An 11,162-nucleotide genomic window follows, 5' to 3' on the forward strand; every position below is an offset into this window, starting at 1 on the left:
AACATCTTTTACCAATGCAGTCAGGGCAGGGGGACCCAAAAGGCCGTTCCTCCAAGAGTGTTTCTTTGCATGAAAAGGCAACTGTTCACCCAAATGGGAAAACCTATGACTTTTCCTTTGCTTTTTAATTTGAAAGTGAAATTTGCGGTGGAGAGCAGCCATTTTGCAGTGCAGCCTGTGTTAATCAATTGTCCCACGTGCCGGGTTTTAATTAAACAGACAACTGGAGTGAATTAGGGCAGGGACAGATGCCCAGGGAAATTTGGATTGCAGATGATCGTGGGGTGATGCAGTGAACGCTGGCAGTCAGGAGCTCTCGAGTCCATCACCATCTCAGCCACAAACCCTTCTGTTTGACCTTGGGCTCATTTGCACCTTCATATCTTTCCATACCCCTCACCTACACAATGTATAGGTGTTCAGGATGGGCCCTGCCTGTAACTTCACATGGTACCTTCCCCGAGGGACTGAATTGTGACCTGTGGTTGCTGCAGTGATACAAAGAGATATTGCAAAAAACGCTGTAACGCTGCAACTGTTAGAAATATTCTGCATGCAGGTAGATAGAAGAGAGTTACCCAAGAATTCTCCCGTAGGATAGTGAGGGTAAGGCACAGTGAATCTGTGTTCAGTTTTGGGCCCCTCACTACAAGAAAGACGTTGCATTGCTGGAACATGTGCAGAGGAGAGCAACCAAGCTGGGGAGGGGTCTGCACCACAAGTCATACGAGGAGCGGCTGAGGGAACTGGGGGTGTTCAGCCTGGAGAAGAGGAGGCTGAGGGGAGACCTGATCGCCCTCTACAACTGCCTGAAAGGAGGCTGTAGCGAGATGGGGGTCGGCCTCTTCTCCCTGGTAACGGATGAAAGGTTGAGAGGGAATGGTCTGAAGTTGTGCCAGGGAACGTTTAGGTTGGACATTAGGAAAAACTTCTTCACTGAAAGGGTTCTCAGGCTCTGGAATGGGCTGCCCAGGGAGGTGGTCGTGTCCCCATCCCTGGAAGGATTTAAAAGAGAGATAGATGAGGTGCTTAGGGACATGGTTTAGTGGTGGGATGGCAGGGTTGGGTTAATGGTTGGACTTGATGATCTTGAAGGTCTTTTCCAACCTAGACAATTCTATGATTTGTTTGCGGTTTAAATCCACTCAGGATTAATTGCTCTCTACCCTACTGATTCAGAGGTGTATTTAGTCCATCTTTGCTTCAAACAGAAGTTCCTTTGTGCTAACTGGGAATGTGGTTTTGCCTGCGTCAGGTCTAAAACAGGTTAGCAGTAAATACAAGAGTTGTGGATAGAAGTGTTTCAGCAAGAAATGCCCTGTGTTGGGACAGGACCACTCGTGAAGGTGATCATGTTAATGATGTGCTATTCCTGGAGTGTTTACTGATTATTGGACATCATGCTGGGAATCATAGAATCATAGAATGTTTTGGGATGGAAGGGACCCCTAGAGGTCATCTAGTCCAACCCCCAAAGGGGGTGTGGATTCCTGAATAGACAGTTATTCATCTAAAATTGCATAACAGTTCTTAGAACTACTTTTGTTTGCTCTGAAGACCAGTATTTGCATCTAAGCCTAGAGTCTTACTGAGCTGCTCAATGTACTGGTAGTCCCTCCTGCCAAAAGTGTGTGGTTTGACAGAAAAGGCAGAGGTGAGGGGCATGGGACATCCATGGAGATACGGTTGTCCTTCCACATGCTACATGGCAAGTCAAGTGACCAGAAGACCAGAGCTTCTGTCTCTGATGCCCAGTCTCATCCAAGCAATGGCACGTGTTCTCCATGTTTTCTGTTCTGCTGCTTCAGATGTGCTTTCAGGCTGGTCTGTCGGTGGCCACCATATGAGCCCCAGGTCCTGGGACAGCTATTCTCACTCGCCACCTTAAACTTAGAGGAGCTGGCCCCTCTGTCCCACATTGCAGAAGGGCTGGGTGAACTGGGCTTTTGCTTCCTACCATATCTCAGCTCAACAGGGGTGGTTGAAGCAGCTCACTGGGCCTCAACTCAAGCCATGCTTCCCCTTGCCAGTTAGGAGATTAAAACACCAGTAAATTCTGTAGGACTTTTCTTCCTTTTTTCCTCCCCATAAGAGCTGCAGCAGGTTCTGTTTTCCAATATTTTTTTTTTTTGACAGCCAAGACAGTTAGAAATGTACTTAAATAATTCAGACTGAGAATCCCCTGTATTCACACAATCCCAAGAGCTGAGACTCACCCCCCGCCTCCAGCCCTCCCTCCTCACAGTGTAGGCTGCACAGCAGCACAGAGGAGGATGAAACCAGTGAAAGGCTCCATAGATGATGATTTGGTGACTCATATTTGATGAATGCCTCTCAACCAGCTTTACATGGGACTCCAGCAGTTTAACTGCTTCAGCCCGCTCTGTGTCTAAGGCAGGCTACGGTCCCTTCTGCATTGTGGCAGCAACGCTTCCAACCAAATGTTGTGCTTTGTTAATCCGAGCGTATCAAGAGACAACCGCCTTTTGCTATTTGCAGCACGTACCATCAATATGCCACTTGCATATCCTCTCTGACTGTCATCCCAGACGCTTCTGCTCTGCTATTACACGCAGAAAGTTTACCTCCTTCAGGCAGAATATGGCCCCATCCAGATTATAGGGGTGAGAAAAGGATTTACGAAGGATATTACAGGATGGGTGGCTTGTGAAAAGAGAGTACTGATCCCCATGAGCAAGAATATCCTTTCTATTTCCACAGCCCAAAGCTTTTACTGAGAACCAAATTTTGACCGTACGTCTCAACTGTAAGGTGTTCGGAGACCTCTGTCTTAGAGGTGTGGTGGGACAGGTGAGGACAAGATGAGATCCAGTAGCCAAGAATCCCTTGTATAGACCTGTCCTATCTGATCTGCAACACACTAGACTATTTCAGGACTTAAGAGCCAAGCTGTTGTGCGCAATATATGAAAGACACCATGGTCTGTGGAACCGTGGTCTTAAAAATAGGATAGAGGGGAGAGATGCGTGGAAAGGGAGCAAAGGAGAGAAAAGATGGTTGAGAAAATGACTGAGAATGCCCTATGGAGAACGGGCTTCTTCGAAGCATGTAATGGCCAAAGCAGAGCACGTAGACACCTAATTTAGATATCTAAATCTCAGAATGGGAAAATCTTGAAAGAGGAAAGCCAATGCAGATGCTAAGGGACACACAAGAGGACTCAGATGCCAGGTCCCCTTGACAGAGTGGGGAAACTGAGGTACCTGTGTGGTGGGAGGGCAGGCAAGCAGTACAAAACGCGAGCCACCAGGCTAGGTGGGCAGCACCATGCATGGAGCAAAATCCTCTGGTCTCTGGGATAGATGTGTCACACTGAGGTCTCCCTCACATGGCACGTAGACCCTGGGTCCTCTCCCAAAGTGGAGCAGACAGGGAGGGTCTTGCTTGCTTTCCACTGTTTATCTACTACCCCAGTGGTCAGAAACACCTCAGAAAGCCAGAGGTTCAACTCCTTCCCCTTCTAGGAAGGCTTTTGACCCAGACATGGGAAATCTGCCTACCAACAGCCTGCTGGTCCCTGGGGGTGAGGTGGAAGTGGTCTACCCTCCTCCCAGTGACGCCCAGCAATTCAGCTGCAAAAGCACTGTATTGAAACTATCCCAGATCCTTGCTGGGATAGTGGGCTTACCCAAACAAGCCTGTCCTGGCCCTCCCTGCTGTATGGCAGGAGCCATCATCCCCTTCTCCATCCCTTGCCCTCTCTGTCGGGTAGATGACACCCACCCCACCTCGGTGCTTGTTCCATTTGCAGCAAAAGGAGTGGGGTTTGCCTGTTTTCCTTTGTTCCGTTCCCCCATGGAGGCTTAGAGAAGACTTTGGAGTTTCTCCAGCAGCCCTTCTCTGCTCTCAGCAATGCCTCCTCTGCAGTCCTGGCCGTGGCGACTGCTGGCTCTGAGCCCACCCCGGCTCCTTCTGGGGGAAAATGCCAGCAGATGGTGCTCTAAGACCCCAAATTTAGCTCTTCTGCCCCACATCCCAGGGCAGGGGTACCTTGGCACCAGCACCCCACCACACCCTCTCTGCTCAGATCTTTCCCACCCTGGGCACCGCACTTTGAACTTTCTGTAGGGTCAAATGCTCAAGACAAAGTTTCAAAGTTATGCGTGTTATAACATCTAGCTCCATCCATCCCCCAGGGCCTTTCGTACCAGTAGCATTCTTCCCGGGCAGGGGGGATTTCCAAGCTAAGACAAAAACGGTATTAACTTCTTTCCTCAGAGTTGATATATTCTGGAGAAGTTCAACCAATTCTTTCCTCTAACTCACTCATAAAAAGCTGTGGCCCACATCTTACTGGCATATCCTTGTATAGCAGGTGCTGCTGACTTGATGATGGTGCTTTGATGAGACTCTGGCCCAGCTCAGAGACGTTCCCAGCAATCCTCAGGGATGGACAAAGCCATTTTCTGATAAAAAGACAAATTTTGAAGAAAAAAAAAATCGGTTCAGCTGATGACCATATACCCTCGACTCAGGCAAAAAAAAAGGCAGTGCTGATGAGAGTGAGCTAGAGCTGTGCTCTGTAGTTTATGGGAGAAGCAGGTTTGTGTTTAGAAAGCAAGAAGAAGAGTGTAAGAAAGTGCTTTTAAGCTGTCAGCTACTTATGTCCTTGCTTGTTTAATTATGGACTAAATATTATAGTAGGAGGGACCAGAGGGTCCTTAGGGACATGCTTAGGGCCAGGGTTTAGTGGTGGGATGATAGGGTTAGGGGAACGGTTGGGCTTGATGGTCTTAAAGGGCTTTTCTAACCTAAATGATTCTGATTCTATTCTATGATTCTAAGTACTCGGTGCCTTTGCACAAAAGCAATAGAGAAACTTTAAATTTGTGCTGCGCTGCTGTTTGCTTTATGGCACTGACGTGTGGGGAAGCGATAGCAAGAGGTGAAGGTTTGCCTGCATTACCTGGGGCATGGTTGCTTGGGCATTTGGCCTTGGAGGTTAGACAGTAAGTTTTGTGCTCTTGCAACTTGTGAGTCCTTCCGTTCAAATGCTGCTATGAATAAATTTATTATTTTGTGGGGGATCCCCTAAGCTCCCATTTCAGTAACAACTCATCCTCACTGGGAACTAAGCTGCTGTTGCTCACCCAAGGAAAACCATTGCTATGGTGTTTGCTCCAAAGCTCGCCGCTGGTTTTTGCGGCCAAATCTACAGAAATCACTTTTCCCCACCAAAATGCAGCTGTCTCTGAGATAAACCACAGCAGGGGTTGAACGCTGTGCAACTACTTAGCAAGAAAACTTGTGCATCCTGCTGGAACTGTAAGGGAGAATTTGGCTTGGCAGGATATAATTACCAGAGCTGGAGTTTGGCTGTGTGACTAGAGCTAACATCCATTCACCCCAGAAAATTGCTGTGAAGGATTTCAGGTGAACGTGAGTCTCGTTCCTGAGTCCCATCCTGGAGATGGCAGCTCCCGCAGCGGCTGCGGCATCCATCGTGGGAGGAAGAAGATGCTGGAAATGCTGCTTAGGAAGCCCCGCAATCCTCCTGCACCTTTGTTTTTGGGAAGAGGCTGGGGGAAGAAACAAGCAATTTGATAGAAAAGGGAGAACTACGCCAGTAATGAGATAGCTGTCAACACTCCCTGTGGATAGCCTCACGACAGCAGAATTATTTATAGGCAGAAGTGTCTGAGATCTTATTTTCTTTGACACCGTGGCCATGGCAGAGTAATGGATAGCTCTACGGGATGGGTTTTCAAAACCACTCAGTTAGGAGCAATGAGGTGCAAAATTACATGTGTGAAGAAACAGAAACATGGATGTTTGAGACGAAACGAACCTTGCTGGCCTGCCAGCACCACCTGGTTCCCAACAGGGCAGAAAGAGAGCTCTTTTCTAAGCACCCTGATGTAAAATTGTTCTTTTTTATGGATATTTTTGAAGACGTGACTATGAGATGTGGAGCCTGAAAACTAGAGCTGGTTGGGTTATTATTTGCTGCTCTGGATGTCTGTGTGTGTATAAATCCCTGCCTACACAGGGAAACTGGTTTCCTTCTCTCCAGAGGAAGAAAGTTAGAAAGAATTCAATTTAAAGTGGAGTTCCTCTTTCGATTCATTCCTTGGGACGAGAGAAAAAGTCGTTTTTTCCAAAAGGACATATCACAGAATCCCAGAATGGCAGGGATAGGAAGGGACCTCAGGAGATCACCCAGTCCAAGCCCCCTGCTCAAGCAGGCTCACCCAGAGCAGGGGGCACAGGACATCGTACAAGCAGGGTTTGAATATCTCCAGAGAAGGAGACTCCACAGCCCCCATGGGCAGCCTGGGCCAGGGCTCGGGCATCCTCCAAGTCAAGAAGTTCTTCCTCACGTTCAACTGGAACCTCTTGTGTTTCAGTTTGTGCCCATTTCCCCTTGTCCTGGCACTGGGCACCACTGAGAAGAGTCTGGCTCCATCCTCATGACATCCACCCTTAAGATATTTGTAGGTGTTGATGAGATCCCCTCTCAGTCTTCTCTTCTTCAGGCTAAACAAGCCCAGCTCCCTCAGCCTTTCCTCCTAGGGGAGATGCTCCAGTCCCCTCATCATCCTTGTTGCCCTCAATATCCACCTGAGGAGGTCATCAGACAGAGAGCTGACCAGAAACTGCCCACTGATCAGTGCAGCCAGCAAGCTCGCCTTATTTTTGTTCTTCCTTGCCATTGCTCACAACCTAAAATAAGAAAGTATCACTAGCCTGAAAATTACTGGTCTTCTTGGGTAAGGAAACATTTTGCTCAGGGATGGACAGGAAGATTCTTTTTTTTTCCTGCTAAAAATTTCTTTGTCAGACTGGACTGGTGTTTACTGACCTTTGGGATATTGAGGGATCCAGGATTTCAGATCACACTCAGTCCCTGGGAAAAATCTCCCTCCTGTTCTGCTTTTTCTGATCACTGATGAACTTTGATCCTGAGAAGAGAGTGCAGCTCACTGCTTATTCCAGCTTTTTCGAGGCTTGTGCTGGTGTTTATCCAGGATGCCTCTTCTGCTGAATTAATTTCAGGAGAAAGAGGGGAGGAAAACTGGTACCTAGTAAACTACTCACAGTAGAGACATCTCCCCTGCTACACTGCAGCAGAAGGTGACATTATTTTATAGAATAAAGGGGCAACCCCTCCATTAAGAGTCGTAAAGATGCCCTGGTTGTTATTAAGACTGAATTGCAGCTGCAATGATTTGAACGGCAAAGGGCTCCAAATGCAATCTGTTGGCTAATTGGGTCACCGTGAGCATGGTCTGCAGGCTGCAGTCACTCCCATCTTCTTTCCTGCTTCACCCTCTGCTTTCCTGGTACCATCTCCATCTTCTTCCATGAGGTGCGCATACAATACAGGCACCTTTTATTATTATTATTATTATTATTATTATCATCATCATCATCATCATCATCATCATCATCATCATCATCACCATCATCATCCCTGTTTGCAGTAGTCATTACAACACTGGGGGTTAATCAGCAGGGCAAAATCCAGCCAGCGAGTGCCAGCAGACCCAAGCATAGGCATTTGATCACCTTTTGAAGCCTCAGCATTAGGAGTCAGCTGTGGTGTAGCAAGCAGGGAGGAGAGGTCCGAGTGCTATCTTGTACTCTTTTGGGGGGTGTTTCTGAGCCCTTGGACAGATGGGGTAAGCAGCAGCTCTGCTGTTTGAACCCTGGCTGCGTTTTGTGTGGTCGGTCTCCTTTTCCTGACCCTACCCAGCATCCTTGTGTTGCTGTACGCAAGCCGCATCCATCACAGGGTGGGATTAACTTCATTTTCCCTCACACATCTCAACGCAAACATCTCCATTTGATTGAGTCACCCGCAGCTCCCATTTTTAGTCACAGAAGAGAAATGACTGCTGCTAAAGCACTTCCCCAACCCATTTTAGGTGCCCGCCTTAGGATAAGCCAGGTGATGTATCGTGCCTCTAAAATAAAATGAGACAACTCCTCACTGACTTGGGTTGCCTATGCCAATTGTAAAGGATTGAGATACAGCCCCACTAAAGCTTCACCAAGCCTCTTGTGCCTAATCAGCAAAAGGGTTTCCCCCCAAGCCTTTAAGAATGTAGATAAAGATCAGTTTAATGCAACAATCAAGCCCAGGACATACTGGGCAGTGCTTTAGTTTTCTCTGAAGGTCACACTCCCATGTGGTGTATCAGGAGAGCAGTTTAATCTTCTGGTCTGCAGATGCTTGTCAGTCCACGAGACCTCCCCAAAGGGCCAATGGAAAGGAAAAACAACGGGCTCAGCCATTTGAGCTGTTGTACAAGAGTCTGTAGCTCCATGGGGAAATTTGTCCAGTCCAGGTTGAAAACCACTGTCAGAGGACATGTCCTCTTCTGGGCTGTCCTGACACCCATGTTACAGTCAGTTGATGATGGCAAACCCTGTCCACCATCATGATTCAGACTCGGGGTTGTTGGTTCTTGCTGTCATTGCAACAAGGGCACATTGATTTGTCCATTTGGGAGAAGCATGTATGGGGTGGTGTTGTGTCCTTCCCTGCGTGATCTCTGCCTGATGCTGAAAGGCACCATGGACCATGTGCCATCCCTGAGCCACAGGTCAAGGCTCACAGAGTGATCAGAGACTCCTGGCCCAGGGAAAATACTAGAATCACAGAATGTCAAGGGTTGGAAGGGACCTCAGGAGATCACCCAGTCCAAGCCCCCTGCCCAAGCAGGCTCACCCAGAGCAGGGGGCACAGGACATTGTCCAGGCAGGGGTTGAATATCTCCAGAGAAGGAGACTCCACAGCCCCCCTGGGCAGCCTGTGCCAGGGCTCTGTCACCCTCAAAGTCAAGAAGTTCTTCCTCATATTTAGCTGAAGCCTCTTATGCTTCAGTTTGTGCCCAAAATCTGTATCTGAGAGCAGTGGTAATAAAAGGGAAGCCAAGACAATTTCCTGGAGACAATTCCCATTTTTAATCCCCAATTTTTCCCTTCCCTGAATTTGCTGCTCTTGCCCCATCCCAGGTTTGTTCAGCCTTGAGAAAAGGAGGCTCAGAGGGGATCTCATCACCATGCACCAGTATTTAAAGGGTGGCTACAAAGAAGGTGGAGACTCCCTTTTCACAAGGGGTCCCATGGAAAAGATGAGGGGTAATGGAGACAAGTTAATCCTGAGAAGATTCTGATTGAATGTGAGAGGGAAATTTTTAACAATGAGAAGAGTCAACCATTGGAATAATCTCCCCAGGGGAGTGGTTGACTCCACCACATTGGACACTTTCAAGCCTCAGCTGGACAGGGTGCTGGGCCATCTGGTCTAGATTGTGCTCTTGCCTAGAAAGGTTGGAGCAGATGATCCTTGAGGTCCCTTCCAACCTCGGATTCTATGATTCTATGATCCCCAGGGCAGACCCCAGGCTGGGGTAGGGGTCTGAGAGTAGGAAGAGTCATGCTCTCAGGGGTGCCCCAGGCTCCAACCTCTGGGCACAGGAGTCGGGTGGCCGCCACCATGTTGGCTTGTGTGCAAGTTGCCTGCCTGTGGCCCTGCCTCCTCTCCTCACCGTTGCTCCCATAAAATGAGCCATGTTCAGCCATTATGGATGCGGAACATGTTGGCGTGGAGGGAGCGCCATTCATCAAGGGGCTCTGGTCTCATTATGTGCCGGCTACAATGAATCAACGTTAATGAGGCAATTTTTGGTCATTTCCACTTTGTATGCACAATAATTATTTTCCACCCTTGCAAAATAGTCCCTAATTAAACTGATGGATTTCAGCAAGGTCTTGCGAGACTAAATCTTGTTTCTCTTTTATAGGGGTAGCGTGGCCTGTGAAATCTTTTGCGACCGAGCGCTGCGAGGCACAACAGTTTTCAAATGTCTCCCTTTGCTGGATTTTAATAGGCTGAACAAATGGAAACCTTTGGTGAAATCAAAGATAAAGAAAGAGGCGACACGTTTCTTTCTTGTGGATTAAAAAAAAAAAACCCACCCAACCACCCAACCTAATTCCTTTAAATGCCCTAGGATAATGTGGTATCAAATGTGCAGGAGAACAAGATGAAGCTCATTAATTCACTCGAGTCAGAAATGCCTGCTCATGAAAATGCAGGCAGGAAACTGTTCTCTTTTTACGATGTGAATTGAACAAGGGGCGACGTTTCCATGTATTGCCCCCTGCTCTGTAAACATCCCTGCTGCAAAGGGACCCTCTGAATGCAGCATCTCCAAGGCGTTGCGCCGCACTAGAGTCCTATTTCTTCTCGGTGATAGCTGTTGAACCAAATGGAGGTCAAGAGCCTATTACTCCCAGCCTTAAAGACAGTGGCGCTCTTTGAGGAGCCTGGAGGAGCCTACGCTCTAAAGCTAAACGGTCTCGCTGTCAAACTGTAACTCCTGGCCTTGGAGCAAGCTGTTACGACAGCTTTGGAAATGGTTGGTGCTTGTTGTGTGAGCAGATTACAACAAATCAGCTGAGCCACAGCAATTTCTTCGGCGTAAACGCGTCGCCGGGCAAAAGCACTGTTATTGGTCTGAGCTTAGCTCCTGAGCGGAGAGGATGAGCCTAAACTAGATTACATCTCGTTATCGGCAGGCTGGAAAGCTCACAGAGGCAGCTGATGAGCAGTATCTGTCTGAAGACAAAGCAATGTGGCCTTGTGCTCGTGTGTTCAGGCATTAGGAACATGACATCTGTGGCCGCTTGTTTATTTGGGGGTGAAAGCGAAAGCAAATAAGGAGTCTAAGGCCTTGTGTAGAGGCTCCTAACCCATGTGCTCTGAGACAAAACCCCCCACTTTTTGGGGAACCTTCATGGAAGACAGATGCAAGCCCAAAGCCAGCAGCAAATTGGGATTGACTCCTCCCCACCACGTAGGAGCTCATCCCTATATGCCCCGGAGTCTCCTTCTGTTCCTAGGGGAAATGTAATTCATACAAGCACCGAAAAGGCAGAAGAACTCAAAGCTGAAATGTGCAGGGCTCAGTCAATGGCATCAATAATGATATAAAATGCCTGTTCACCCCAAGGGCAGATTCGTGGCAACCTGAGAGGTTAAACACCAGGACAGGGCTGGGACAGAGGGCAAGTACAGCGACTGTGAAGTTCTCACACTTACACATCAATGCTGCAGGGAGACCTGATTGCAGCCGTTCAGTGCTTAAAGGGGGCCTATAGGAAAGATGGGGAAAATCTTTTCAGTAGGG

This window comes from Egretta garzetta, unplaced genomic scaffold, assembly GCF_000687185.1.
Source record: "Egretta garzetta isolate BGI_Z169 unplaced genomic scaffold, ASM68718v1 scaffold323, whole genome shotgun sequence".
Classification (NCBI taxonomy): domain Eukaryota; kingdom Metazoa; phylum Chordata; class Aves; order Pelecaniformes; family Ardeidae; genus Egretta; species Egretta garzetta.